Source organism: Pteropus medius, unplaced genomic scaffold (assembly GCF_902729225.1).
Source record: "Pteropus medius unplaced genomic scaffold, Ma_sr-lr_union100, whole genome shotgun sequence".
In the NCBI taxonomy this organism is placed as follows: Eukaryota; Metazoa; Chordata; class Mammalia; order Chiroptera; family Pteropodidae; genus Pteropus; species Pteropus medius.
Window position 1 is genome coordinate 63,219 of NW_024349140.1, and position 14,709 is coordinate 77,927.

Genomic DNA, 14,709 nt, shown 5'->3' on the forward strand with positions numbered 1-14,709 from the left:
CTTGGGAAATAGAGTAAACCAAATGGAGGAAAGGATCAGTGATATCGAAGACAGAAATCTAGAAATAAATCAGAAGGAAGAAGAGAGAAACCAAAGAATGAAAAATGATGAAACAGAAATACAAGAACTAGCTGATACCATCAGGAGAGGAAACATAAGAATAATGGGCATTACTGAAGGAGCAGGGTCTAGAAAGCATTTCAAAACAAATAGTGGACGAGAATTTCCCATTTTAAGGAATGAGTTGGAGCTTGGAATTCAAGAAGTGAAGAGAACACCCAATTATCTCAACCCAAAAGGACTTCTACAAGACACATTTTATTAAAATATCAAAAATTGATGACAAAGAGAGAATTCTCAGAGCAGTCAGAGAAGATGATAACCTATAAAGGAAAACCTATTAGATTATTGTCAGACATCTCAACACCCATCTTATAAGCCAGAAAGAAATGGAATCAAATACTCTAACTACTAAATGAAAGAAACTACCAACATAGACTAATGTATCCAGCTAAGTTCTCCTTTATATATGAAGGAGAAATTAAGACCTTTCCAGACATACAAAAACTGAGAGAATTCTCCAACATGATGCCTGCATTACAGAGCATACAGAAAGTGGTCAGCCCACCTAAAACAAAATGCAAAGAAAAAAAAATACATAGCTAGGAATAAGGCTATCAGCAGGCAGATAGAAGCAGAGGAGTACAACCCTTACTAAGAACAGGGCATTATAAACGTAAACAATAAGATGGGATTTGCTATAGCAAGATAGTAATGAATGTTAAGCACACATAGGGACAAAGTGAGATAACAACGAATGAAAAGGGAAGGATTCAAAGATCCAAATTCACAAAGGGGAATGGACATAAGGCACTTGTAGAAGAAAAGGGACGATTGTGTGTGTGTGTGTATATATATATATAGATATATAGATATATAGATATATCTATATATCTATATATCTAGATATATAGATATATATCTAGATATATAGATATATAGATATATCTTTTACATATTTGTAATGGTAACAACATGCCAAAAGGTCAGGACTGAAGTATATAACATAAAACAAGGAGGACCAGAGGGAAAACCATAAAAGCCCCTCTCCCCCCCAAAAAATACACAAGGACTAGTAAGCAATGGAAACATTGAGCTACCAGAAAGCAAAAGATAAAATGGCTATAAGAGACTTCATATTTCAATATTTACCCTAAATTAAATGGACTGAACTCGCCATTGAAAAAGCACAGATTTGCAGATTGGATCAAAAAACAGAATCCAACCATATGCTGCCTCCAGGAGACACATTTTAGCTCCAAAGCCAAATATAGATTCAAAGTGAAAAGGCTGAAAATAATATTTCAAGCAAATGGCATTTAGAGAAAAGCGGGAGTAGCGGTACTAATATCAGACAAAATAGACTTCAAACTACAAAAAGATAAAGAAAGATACTGAGAGATAATTCATAACGATAAAGAAAATCATACACCAGGAAGACATAACACTTATTAATATCTATGCTCCCAATCAGAGAGCCCCAAAATGTAGAAAGCAATTACCAACAGAACTAAAGGAAGAAACAGACCAAAACACTATCGTAGTAGGGGACCTAAATACTCCACTGTCAGATATGGACAGATCATCCAAACAGAAAAGCAATAAGGAAATAACATCCTTAAATGACACATTAGACCAACTGGTCATAATTGACATTTACAGAGCCTTCCATCCCAAAACAGCTGCTTATACTTTCTTCTCAGGTGCACATGAAACATTCTCAAGGATTGACCACATACTGGGACACAGAGATAGCCTCTACAAATATAAGAGGGTTGAAATCATACCAACCATATTCTCTGATCATAATGCTTTGAAGTGGAGATCAACTGCAAAGGGGAAACGGGAAGAACCACAAATAAATGGAGATTAAACAACATGCTACTGAAGAATAATTAGGTCAGAGAAGAAATAAAAAGAGAGATCAAGAGATACATAGAAATGAATGATAATGATAGTACGACATATTAAAATTTTGGGGACATGCCAAAAATGGCCATAAGAGGAAAGTTCGTATCATTAGAGGCCTACTTCCAAAAACAAGAACAAGCTCAAATAAACAGCCTAATGCTTCATCTTAAAAAACTAGAAAAGGAAGAGCAAATGAGTCCTAAAGTTAGCAGAAGGAAAGAAATCATCAAAATTAGGGCAGAAATAAATGAAGTTGAAAGCAAAAAATATATATAAAAATAAATGCAACAAAGAGCTGGTTCTTTGAGAAGGTTAACAAAACTAACGAATCTCTGGTTAGACTCACTAAAGAAAAAAGAGAAAGGACACAAGCAAAATCACAGGTGAAAGAGGGCAAATTACGACAGACACCACAGAAATACAAAGGATCATACAAGAATACTATGAAAAGGTATGTAATATCAAATTTAATAACCTAGAAGAAATGGACAAGTACTTAGAAAGATACTAGCTTCCTAGACTGAATCAAGAAGAACTCGAAAATCTAAATAGACAAATCAGCAGTATGAAAATTGAAACAATCATCAAAAACCTACCAAAGAGTAATAGTCCAGCACCTGATGGCTTCACCAGTGAATTCCACCAAACATTCAAAGAAGATTTAATACCCATTCGTCCAAAAAATCAAAGAGGAGGCAATACTTCCCAACTCATTTTATGAGGCCAATATTACTCTGAAACCAAAACCTGGTAAGGATAACACAAAAAAAGAAAACTACAGACTAATATCTCTCATGAACACAGATGCAAAAATCCTAACTAAGATATTAGCGAACCAAATACAGCAACATATTAAAAAGATTATACATCATGATCAAGTGGGCTTCATCCCAGGGGTATAGGGATAGTTCGCCATATGCAAATTGATTAATGTGGTACACCATATAAACAAATTAAAAAATATGAATCATATGATCATATCAATAGATGCAGAAAAAGCCTTCGACATGATACAGCATCCTTTTATAATCAAAACACTGAACAAAATCGGTATAGAAGGAAAGTACCTTAACATAATAAAGGCCATCTATGACAATCCCTCAGCGAACGTTATACTTAACGGTGAAAAACTAAAAACCTTCCTTCTAAGATCGGGAAAGGCAAGGCTGTCCACTATCACCACTGTCATTCAATATAACATTGAAGGTCTTACTGAGTGCAATCAGGCAAGAAAAAGATAGAAAAGACATCTAAATAGGAAACGAAGAAGTCAAACTGTCACTATTTGCAGTTGACATGATTCTCTGTATAGAAAACCCTAAACTCCACAAGAACACTACTAGAAACAATAAGCAAATACAGTAAAGTTTCTGGATACAAAATGAGGTGGGCTTCATCCCAGGGGTACAGGGATAGTTCGACATATGCAAATTGATTAATGTGATACACAGCATAAACAAAATAAAAAATAAGATCATATGATCATATCAATAGATGCAGAAAAAGCCTTCGACGAGATACAGCATCCATTTATGATCAAAACACTTAACAAAATTGGTAGAAGGAAAGTACCTTAACATAATAAAGACCATCTATGACAAACCCTCAGCCAACATTACATTTAATGGTGAAAAAATAAAAACCTTCCCTCTAAGATCAGGAACAAGACAAGGCTGTCCACTATCGCCATTGTTATCCAATATAACATTGGAGATCCTAGCGAGTACAATCAGACAAGAGAAAGATATAAAAGGCATCCAGATAGGAAACGAAGAAATCAAACTGTCACAGGAACACTACTAGAAACAATAAGCAAATACAGTAAAGTCTCTGGATACAAAATCAACGTTCCAATATCCATAGCGTTCCTATATTCTAAAAACGAAGTGTCGGAAAAAGAAGTGGAAAAAATAATTCCTCCTGCAATTGCAACAAAAAGAATAAAATACCTAGGAATAAATTTAAAGGAACATGTGAAGGACCTATATAGTGAAAACTGTAAGACTCTATTTAAAGAAATGGAAAGATATTCTGTGTCCTTGGATTGGAAGAATCAACATAGTTAAAATGGCCTTATTACCTAAAGCATTATACAGATTTGATGCAATCCCCATCGAAATCCCATCGGCAATTTTTAAAGAAATAGAACAAAAATTCATCAGATTTGTATGGAAGCATTAAAGACCCTGAATCGCCAAAGCCATCTTGAGAAAAAAGAATGAAGCTGGAGGCATCACTCTGCCTGACTTCAAATTATACTGCAAAGCGGCAATGATCAAAACAGCATGCTATTGGCAGTAAAATAGACACAGGGACTTGTGGAACAGGATCGAGAGTCCAGAAATAAATCCATTTTTATTTGGGCAACTAATTTTTACAAAACAAGTCAAAAACATACAGTGAAGAAAGGAGAGCCTCTTCAACAAATGGTGCTAGGAAAATTGTAAGGCCACCTGCCAAAGAATGAAATTAGACTGTTGTCTGTCACCACACACCAAAATTAACTCAAAATGGATTAAAGTCCTGAATATAAGACCTGAAACAATAAAACGCATAGAAGAAAACATAGGAACTAAACTCAAGGACCTTGGACTTAAGGAGGATTTTATGAATTTGACCTCAAAAGCAAGGGTAGTAAAAGCAAAACTAAATGAATGGGACTACATCAAACTAAAAAGCTTCTGCTCAACAATAGAAATCATCATTAAAGTAAAGAGACAACCATCGGAATGAGAAAATATATTGGCAGTCAATGCCTCCAATAAGGGCTTAATATCCAAAATATACAAAGAACGCTTATGACTCAATAACAACAACAACAACAACAAAACAGAGGATTCAATCAAAAAATGGGCAGAGGACCTGAACAGACACTTCTCCCTAGAGGACAGACAAATGGCCAACAAATATTTGAAAAGATGCTCAGCATCACTCGTTATTAGGGAAATGCAAATTAAAATCACAATGAGATACCATCTCACACCTGTTAAAATGGCTATAATCAATAGGACAAGTAATAACAAATGTTAGAGAGGATGTGGAGAAAAAGAAACCCTCATACACTGCTGGTGGGACTACAAATTGGTACAGCCACTATGGAAAATAGTATGGAGGTTCCTCAAAAAACTGAAAATTGATCTACCATATGATCCAGCAATCCCTCTACTGGGTATTTACCCCAAAGACTTAAAAACCCATATCTGAAAAGATATTTATTTGCACACTGATGTTCATAGCAGCACTATTTAGACTGGCCAGGACATAGAAACAACTGAAGTGTCCTATGATAGATAATTGGCTAAAGAAGCTGTGGTACATATATACAATGGAATATTACTCAGCCATAAGAAGAAATGAAATACTGCCATTTGTGACAACATGGATGGACCTCGAGATAATCATGCTAAGCAAAATAAGCCAGACAGAAAAAGTTGAAAATCACATGGTATCGCTTATATGTGGGATATAATCCTAAAAGCAACAAATGAATAGGACAAACAAACAGATATTCAGGGACATGGACAAAGGACTAGTGGTTACCAGAGGGGAGGGGTGGGAGAGGAGGGGAGAGGTATATGGGATAAAGGGAGTAAAATATAGGGGAGTAGGGGAATGGTGAAATGGATAAATGAGATCAAATATATGATAGCTAAAGGATACTGGACTTTGGATGGTAATCACACAATAGAATATATAGATGTCAAATTATAATGTACACCTGAAAATTATATAATTGTATTAACCAATTTTACCCCATTAAATTTAATAAAACAATTAAAAAAAAGAAAACAGAGCTCCTAGATACAGATAATGGATTAGTTGTTGCCATAGGTGGGGAATAGATGGTAGGGGGGTGGAGGTAGGTCAAATGGGGTATCGGGTCAAAAACTACAAACTTATAATTATAAAATAAATAAGTTCTGGGGATATAATATACTGCATGGAGACTATAGTTAATAATTCTGTACTGTATATTGAAAAGTTGGCAAGACAATGTATGGATATGGATGTTAACTAGTCTTATTGTGGTGAATCACGTTGTACACCTGAAACTAGTAAATGTTACATGTCAATTATTCCTCCATAAACACACACACACACACATATATTATCTTTCAGTTCTTAAGGTCAAAAATCCAAAATATACCTCATTTCATCAAAAATCAAGGTGTCTGTAGAGCTGTGTTCTTTTTAGGAGGTTGTCAAGGATAATCTGTTCTCCATTTCTCATTTCTGGAGGATGATAGCATTTCTTGGCTTATGGCCTCTTCTTCCATCTTCAAAGTTAGCAAAGGTGAGTTGAGTCTTTCTTGCATCACATCACTCTGGCACTGACTTTTCTGCATTCATCTTCTACCTTTAAGGATCTGTGATTATATTGAGCTAATTCAGATAATCTAGGATAATCTCCCTATCAAGGGTTAGCTGATTAGAAACCTTGATTTCATCTATAACCTAATTCACATAGCCTAGCATTTTCACAGATCTGGGGATTGGGATATGGACATCTTTGGGAGGCCATTATTCTGCCTACTATACTGTGTGACACAGTTTTGGCAAAAGATGTGTCAGTGGGAGTCTGTTGGGGGAACGATTTGGAAAACGTGTATTTTTTAAATAAAGAAATATGGATGTGGTTCCATAGTGTAGTGGTTAGCACATCTGCTTTATACACAGAAGGTCCTGGGTAAACACACCAGTGGAGCCATGGTCCATGGTCTATGTCCATGCCACCCTGAACAAGCCCGATGTCTGATCTCAGAAGCTAAGCAGGGTCAGGCCTGGTTAATACTTGGATGGGAGACCACATAAGAAGATCAGATGCTGTAAGCATAAATAATAATAATAAATAATAAAAAATAAATAGAGAAATAATTTTTAACTATATGTATTGGGGAGACATAAATAAGATATGGTACATATATACAGTAGAATATTACTCAGCTATAAGAAAAGATAAAATACTGCCATTTGTGACTGCATGGATCAATCTTGAGATTATCATGCTAAGCAAAATTAGTCAGACAAAAAAGTTGAGAACCGTATGACTTCAATCCTATGTGGGGTATAAGACTTAAAGCAACAAATGAACAAGACAAACAAACAAACAAAAACTCACAAAAATATTTTTTAATTAAAAAAATACAGACTCACAAATATAATATTGAACAAAATAAGGCAGGCACAAAAAAACACACATTGTGAGAGTCCATTTACATGAAGTTCGAAACAGGCAAAGCATAATCGCTGCTGTTAGAATTCTAGAGAGTGGGGAGGAATTGTGAATGTAATTAGGCATAAAGGACATTACTATGTGACTGAACATGTTCTAATTTTTGGTGCAATTCATTATTAAAAGGAATATATTTAGTTTGCATAAAATTCGTTGAACATTTGATGTAACACTTTCCCATATGTATGTTGTGCTTCAAAAAAACTAAGTTAAAAAACACCACAAACCCTCCTCACACTCTTCAATACTAGGCTCTTGATTTTCTTCCCTTTCTTCCTTTATGAGACATGGATGTAATGTGTGGAGGTACAGCAGCTATTCTGTGACCACGAGGACAAAAAACACACGTTGGGAATGGTGGCACAGAAATAAAAAAAAGAGGACTATTTCCTTAACAATATCATGAAGCTGTCAGAGTGGCCCTGAACTCCCTCCCTAACTCTACACCTGTGATGTGCAAAGAAATGGTTTTAATTTGTTGAAGCCTTTAGTGTGGCAGGACTTTCTGTTAGTTGCAGCTTAATGCCATCCCTAACTCAAGATACTGTTTTAGAATTTTTTAACATGTCACACCAATAAAAGAACTGCATAGGGATCAAAAATGTTATATTCCACGTGTATTTTGTTATAAACATAGCCATTATCTTGTATCTGTAGTTTTGATAATTGCTGCACATAAGAAATGCCTTGACAAATTAGAAGACCTCTAGAAGATAAGCATTAAAATAGAGGGGGAAAAATGCCATAGTGAGATGAAATGAAGAATTTCGAGATTTTTTTTTTTTTTGGCATAAGTAAATACCTAGTGGTCATAAAACCTGTCTTCCACTGAAAAGGAAGTTGGCATAGGCACTTGCAACATCACATACTGCCATTCTTGCTGGTTACCTGACAGTCTCTAGAGATTCTCACCTCTCCTCAACCCTTATATTCAGGATATTCACAATGCAACTTACACAGCAACTCTCCCTCTTCTTTCAAATTACAGATTTCTCTGCTGTATCTGCATTTCAAGTGCTACCTGCTTCCAGCAGGACCCCTGAGGACTCCTGCCACCAACAAATACAAATATCAGATTGAAATCATTAAGAATATGTTAAGTGCAGGTCAATAAAAAGAAAATATTTATATGAGGATGCCAAAAAGATGGCATCAGGACAGCAACAGTTCTCTAGCTCTGGTAATGAGTTAAGTACCTGGACTTGAGGTATCTAGAAGGAAAAGTTTTATTTACTTATTTTTTCAGCCTAGAAATGGTAAACTGGAGGCAAGGGGCAGGGAGGGCTTGATGCTCTAGAGTATTATCTCCACAGCTGCTAATTAAACATATTTTCACTCTCACTCTTTTTTTTTTAAAGATCATTCAGCTGTTGAGGGTAGGTGTAGAAATAAAACTTTACCAAATTGAAATTTACACAAGTGATAGACTGACTACAGACATGGCTCACTTCTCTACCTTTGTCTTGTCGCCATGTCTTTGGCAATGTGAATGTGAAGTTCCTCCACAATCAGGAATTGGAATCTATTTCTCCACCTTTGAATTTGGACTGGACTGAGATTTTATTATTTATTTGGACCAATGAAAATGGCAGAAGTGACAGTGTGCTTTCCCATGCCTTGGTGCATTTCTACTGCTCGCAGTAGGAATCCTTGCCATATGAACAGATCCAGGTGGGCTTTCCAGAGTTGGAGAGGACATGGAGACAGAGCTCATTTATTCCAGCCAAGCTCTCCCTAGATCAATCACAATAGCTGAGCCCCTAATATACTAGAAATCCCAGCCAACGTCAGCTGAGACACCCCAGCTGACCCATAAGAGACTACATACTCATGAGGAGACCAGCAGAGAAAAGAACACTTTCCCACTATAGAAACCCATTAGAAAATAAAGGAATTATATTAAACCATTTGCTTTTGTGGTAGCTCATTATACAGCGATAGCTAACTGATACAATAGTCAAAGCGAACAGAACTGAGGGAAATTATAAAAATCTGCTACTTCTTACTTTTGGCATTTGTACTGATATTTGAGCACAGCATTCACAGTTGTCAAATTTATTTCAGATAACTGTATAAAAGTGGCTCCATTGAAGTTCCCTTCTAGGGATTCAGGAGAGAGTAGAAGGACATGCATGTTGGTGCAGGATAATTTGTGATCCTTATTCACATGACTGGGCAGGATTTTATTTTATTTATATTACTTTTTATTTTTGTTTTTATTTATTTATTTATTTTTAGGTGAGGCAACCCTTGCTTGACCTCACAGATTGCAAGGACCTTGTCAGCTTACAATCCCTTATTTTTAATTTTTACACCTACAGCACCTGGTCTTCTTAGGTGGTCTCCCATCTAGGTACTAACCAGGCCCGATCCTGCTTAGCTTCTGAGATCATATGGGATCGGACTTGTTCAGGGTGGCATGGCCGTAGACAGGATTTTAACTCTTGTATGATTCATCCTTTGATCATGAAGATTGAAGATATTCCTGAGTAGAAAGGGGATATATATAATGGATGATATTAATATTGTTTATTCACTCCCCCTTTGGTAGTTATGAAAAAAATTAGAAAAACGGAGATATTTAATTTAGAGTACTAGAAGCAGTCATATTTGTAGGCGGCATGCTGGAAGTTTTAAAGCAGAAACAGAAAAGTAGTTAAGTAAAAAATAAACACATAAAACACTCAAAGTATTTCTTCACCCCAGTAAATAAGGACCCTTACACATGGACATCGTATTCTACACTTCAGTGAGTAGATGTGCAGCATGAAACTATTTTTGCATAGTAATACAATGTATGACTATTTTTGTTTCATCATATTTAAAGTCATCTCTGACTCTACCCATATTAGGTCAGTCTATTTATTAACATTTATATTTCTGTGTAGACTTTTCTTAGAAACATGTATTTGATAGTTTTTTCTGGTGATTATGGTAGGCATGTAGACACATACTAGCATGTTAAAGTCTACATTATCAGAAAGAGCAGTGAAGGTAGTGCTATAGAAAATAATGATGAATATATAAATGAAACTATGGTCTTAGGTTTTCCTTTACAATAGAATTATACAAATGACCTTAGTAGCCAAGTGTGGTTTTGTCCATAGGAATAGTACAATTGATGACTTCTGTGGTAAAACAACAGAAAAATTACTTGGGATGACATATGTCATAAGAATAAATTATGCTAAGAAATTCATGTTAACACATGAGATAAATGAGAATTTTCAAATATTTATGGTCCAAAGATTAGATTAATTTGTGTCAGAGTTTTTGGTCCTGAGGGTTTGAATCCGGAATTCATGGGCACTTCTTCAGCCTAGTACAGTTGGCCCTTGAAAAGCTTACCTGCCAAGGAATCTTTTCAGAGACCCCTTTATGTCTTTGTTCCTCAGACTATAGATGAAGGGGTTCAGCATGGGTACATCACAGAGGCTGTAGCACTTGAGTGTGAACTGTGGGTAGCAGCAGAGTTGACGTACACTCCTAAGCTTGTACAATAAATTGTACAACTGAGAGGTGAGATGTACAGGTGGAAAATGCTTTATACTTCCCCTGAGCTGATGACATTCTCCGTATGGAGGACGCTATCTTAGAGTAAGAATAAAGGATACCAGCAAAAGGAACAAGAGCCAGCATCCCAGCTGAAAAATGCATGACTACGTTATTAAGAAAGGTGTCAGAACAGGAAAGTCATGCCACTTGACCGAGTTCACAGAAAAATGGGGAGATTTCCAAGTCTGTATAGAAGGACAGTTGTAAAGCCATTAAGCTTTCTAACAAGGAATTCAGGACACTCATGATCCAGGACACTAGAAGCTGCAGTCCACAGAGCTGGGGGTTCATGATGACTGTGTAGTGCAGGGGGTGACAGATGGCCACAAAGCGGTCATAGGCCATCATGGTCAGAATAAAGTCATCCAGTACTGCAAAGGGTATATAAAAATACATCTGCGTGATGCAGCTTTCATAGGCTATCACTTTGTCTGTGTTTGAATGTTCACCAGCATCTTTGGAACAGTGGTGGAGGTGAAACAGACGTCTATCAAGGACAGGTTGGAGAGGAAGAAGTACATGGGTGTGTGGAGGTGGGGATCTGAGCTGATGGCCAGGATGATGAGCAGGTTTCCAAACACAGTGATCAGGTACATGGAGAGGAAAAGTCCAAAGATGAGGGGCTACAGTTTTGGTTCTCGGACAATCCCAGAAGAAGAAATTCTGATTTTCGTGTATCATTCCCTAGTTCCATGTGTTCGAAGTGACTACCAGAAAATAGAAATTAAAAAAATAAATAAATAAATAAATAAATAAATAAATAAATAAATATAAATTTATTTCACATAAACAAGCACTGGTGACCAAGGATAAATGCTGCATTCATATTTTAGAATCAAGAAAATAATTTCCATATTTGGTGTGTGACTTAGTCCCCATTAACACATCTCCAGTGCCATTTATCATTAGAATTTCCTTCTCTACCATCAACCTGTTCTTCATACATAATGTATATTGCTGTTTTATTGAGAATATCTTTTATGCACTTGAGGAATATATATTAAATATAGACCATGGTCCAAGTACTGTTCAGAGTATAGGATGCTGAAAAACGAGTCTCTACAATCTAAAAATGGAGAAAGAATATAATCAAATAAAAAATAATGTAATATACCAATGGTGCAGATGCTATAGAAAAAGAAATCACATATAACAGAGAGAGTGGATAGAGGGTGTTTTTTTTTATAGAGTTAAGCCAAGACCTGCCAACAAGGTGACCCTTTAACAGACATCTCAAAGAGACTAAGTGGGAAACACGATTTTATCTTGGGAAGTGTTTGCCTGGCAGAAGGAACTGCCAGTGCAAGGCCCTAAGGAAGATGATTGTCTTAGAAAATCAAGGCTCAAAATAAGTCAGTGCGTTAATGAGTAAGGCAGAGCATGATGAGAGCTGATGTCAGAATGTTGAGGAACAGGTGGCTTGCCTGTTGCTGTTGAAACTTCAAGTCACAGAGAATCCCTCGTCCACACTATGTAAATCTTGCACTTTATTAATGTGGTTGTGAAGGCATCTCAGAATTGAAAAGGATCTCCTCTTCAGTATCTTCCCTTGATAGAGTTATGGCTGATCTATTATAAATCACCTTGGAATATAAGAGTCCAGGTACCTCTGTTCTGAGAACTGCTTTCAGTTCACAAGACACACAAACACATAAATGTTCACACACAACACAGCACACCATGGCCTACTCATCTGTGTTGTTTGCATGTCTTTCTCATCCCTCCTACACTATTTAGGCTATGTGTAGATGCAACTCAAGCTGTTCAGATCAAGCACCTTTTCCAAAAAGAATTGAAATGGTACCTAAGTATTCCTATTGTAAGCCTTCCATGGATAAATACACTTGGGGTTCCCTATTGGTAAGTCTCTTTTCTGCGCTTTTTAAAAAGAAACATTTAAAGAAACATAAGCAACATGTTAAATAAACATAGAGGGAGAGAGAAGAATAAAATAGACTTGAAGAAGAAAAAAGATCTAGTAAGCTCAGGTGGTCCCTGAGATGATGAGGAAGAAAAATTTTCATTGAATTCTGGAAGCATTCCAACCCTGATTACACACCCTTGAAGCCAAGCAAAATAATAAAGGAGAAAAAAATAATAACTTTGTCCAAAAGACAAAAGTGGTGCTAAACATATGGTTTGAAACACCTTACAGATTGAATACCTCAAGTGAAAACTGATGAATAAATAAATACATAAACAAGCCAATGATTCACAAAAGGAAATATACAAAAAACAACAAAGTTTGGATGTTTTTAATATCAAGCAATAGAAGACTGGTTTTTCCTGTGCCTATTCTGTATTTATTTGACCAGTTGGTTTTTATGTGGTGGGTAATAGATGAGGCAAGGTCCTTTGTCAGTGCTCCTTTGAGGCATTTTTTCTTTGTTTTTCTTGGACTTTGGGTCTTGATCTTATTTTTGACAAATCCAGTGGGCAAGTCTAATTCTGGTTCTGGCCTTCATCAAACATGCAAGGTCTCCCCAGGCCACACTCTATAAGTCCTGCATACATCTGACAATTTCATCCTTTTACACTGAGGAACTTTCTTCATATGAGTTAAGCCTGAGCACATAATGTCATGTAAACATTTATTTCATTGCAGTCTGACTTCACCATCATAGTGCAAGACCCAAACAAGTAGGGCTTCACTTGTTTTGTTCACCTTTGTATTTTCATAAATGTATGTGAATATATGTGCATTTAGATGGAAACACGTTTAAGTAAAGGTGAAGTTACGAAATAAAATGAATGGCAAGAAGAATGAAACCAGACTAAAGAGAGTGATTTCAAAGCAACTATGTTAAAGAAAACTGCGCAGAGTATCAAAAACGAATGGAAACAGAAGTTATTATGCTGAGTGAAATAAGTCAGAGAGAGAAAGATAAATACCATATGATTTCACTTCTATGCAGAATCTAAGGAACAAAACGAACAAACTAATCAAAAACGGACTCACAAATATATAGGACAATCTGATGATAGTAAGAGAGGAAGGGGGTTGGAGGCCGGGAGAAAGGGGTGAAGGGTTAAAGAAGTACAAATTCATAGTTGATAGCTGGTCATGGGGACGGGGAGCATGGCATAGGGGATGTAGTCAGCAGTAATGTAATGGCTAGGTGTAGAGCCAGAAGAGAAAAAGAGCAATCAGGGGGATCGTCTGATTGCTCTAACCAATGTACTGTATACCTGAAACTAATAATAAGATAAGATTAAAAAAAAAAACAAATGGAAACAAAATATAAAAGAGCAATAATTGAATGATATCAACATGGGTTAGTAATTAAGTTGGCAAAGGCATAGATATAGAAGATAATATATAATGTTCCTAGAAATTATGGCACACAGCAGATGCTCAGTTATTATTTGTTAAATGAACCAGCAATTAGGTCTCAGTATATAAGTACATTTAACACATGGTAAGAGTGCATTTTAATATATTCAAAAAGACTGTTGAATAACAGCTGGCAAAATAAATATTGACCTGGAAGAAAATGAAGTCGATCCCCTATCTCTGTCACACTACAAATAATCAGAGGGATTACCTTCTCAGTGTAAGAGCAGCCAATACTTTTTAGGTGAACAGATGGAAGACTATACATTAATATCTTCAGGTGAGCCAAACCATTTTAATCAAAAGTAAAAAGAGAGACATTTTTAACTAGATAAAATTTAAAACACTTTTATGGCCAAAACATCTCCCAAAATTTAATTGAGAAATCATAATTTTTAAAAATCATTTGAAAGGCTGATAATAAAAGAAGAACGAGCATATAATATGTGGGCATGTAATAATGCTTAAAAAGGGAAGGAAATATATGAATCTTTGATTGAACTTGGAAATAGTTCAGAAAACAACAAAAAATTTCTTTGACACCCATCAGCCTGGAAAAAAATTTAAGGAGTTGTCACATTGATTGGGGTTGAAACTTTTAAACACATAGCAAAGG

General features: G+C 36.0%; 2 pseudogenes; both read right to left on the reverse strand.

Moving 5' to 3' along the window:
• Window positions 1-9,516: 9,516 nt before the first annotated feature.
• On the reverse strand, window positions 9,517-9,635 carry LOC120616974 (uncharacterized; annotated as a pseudogene).
• A 981-nt stretch (window positions 9,636-10,616) lies between these two features.
• LOC120616962 (olfactory receptor 7A10-like) lies at window positions 10,617-11,280 on the reverse strand (annotated as a pseudogene).
• Window positions 11,281-14,709: the final 3,429 nt, after the last annotated feature.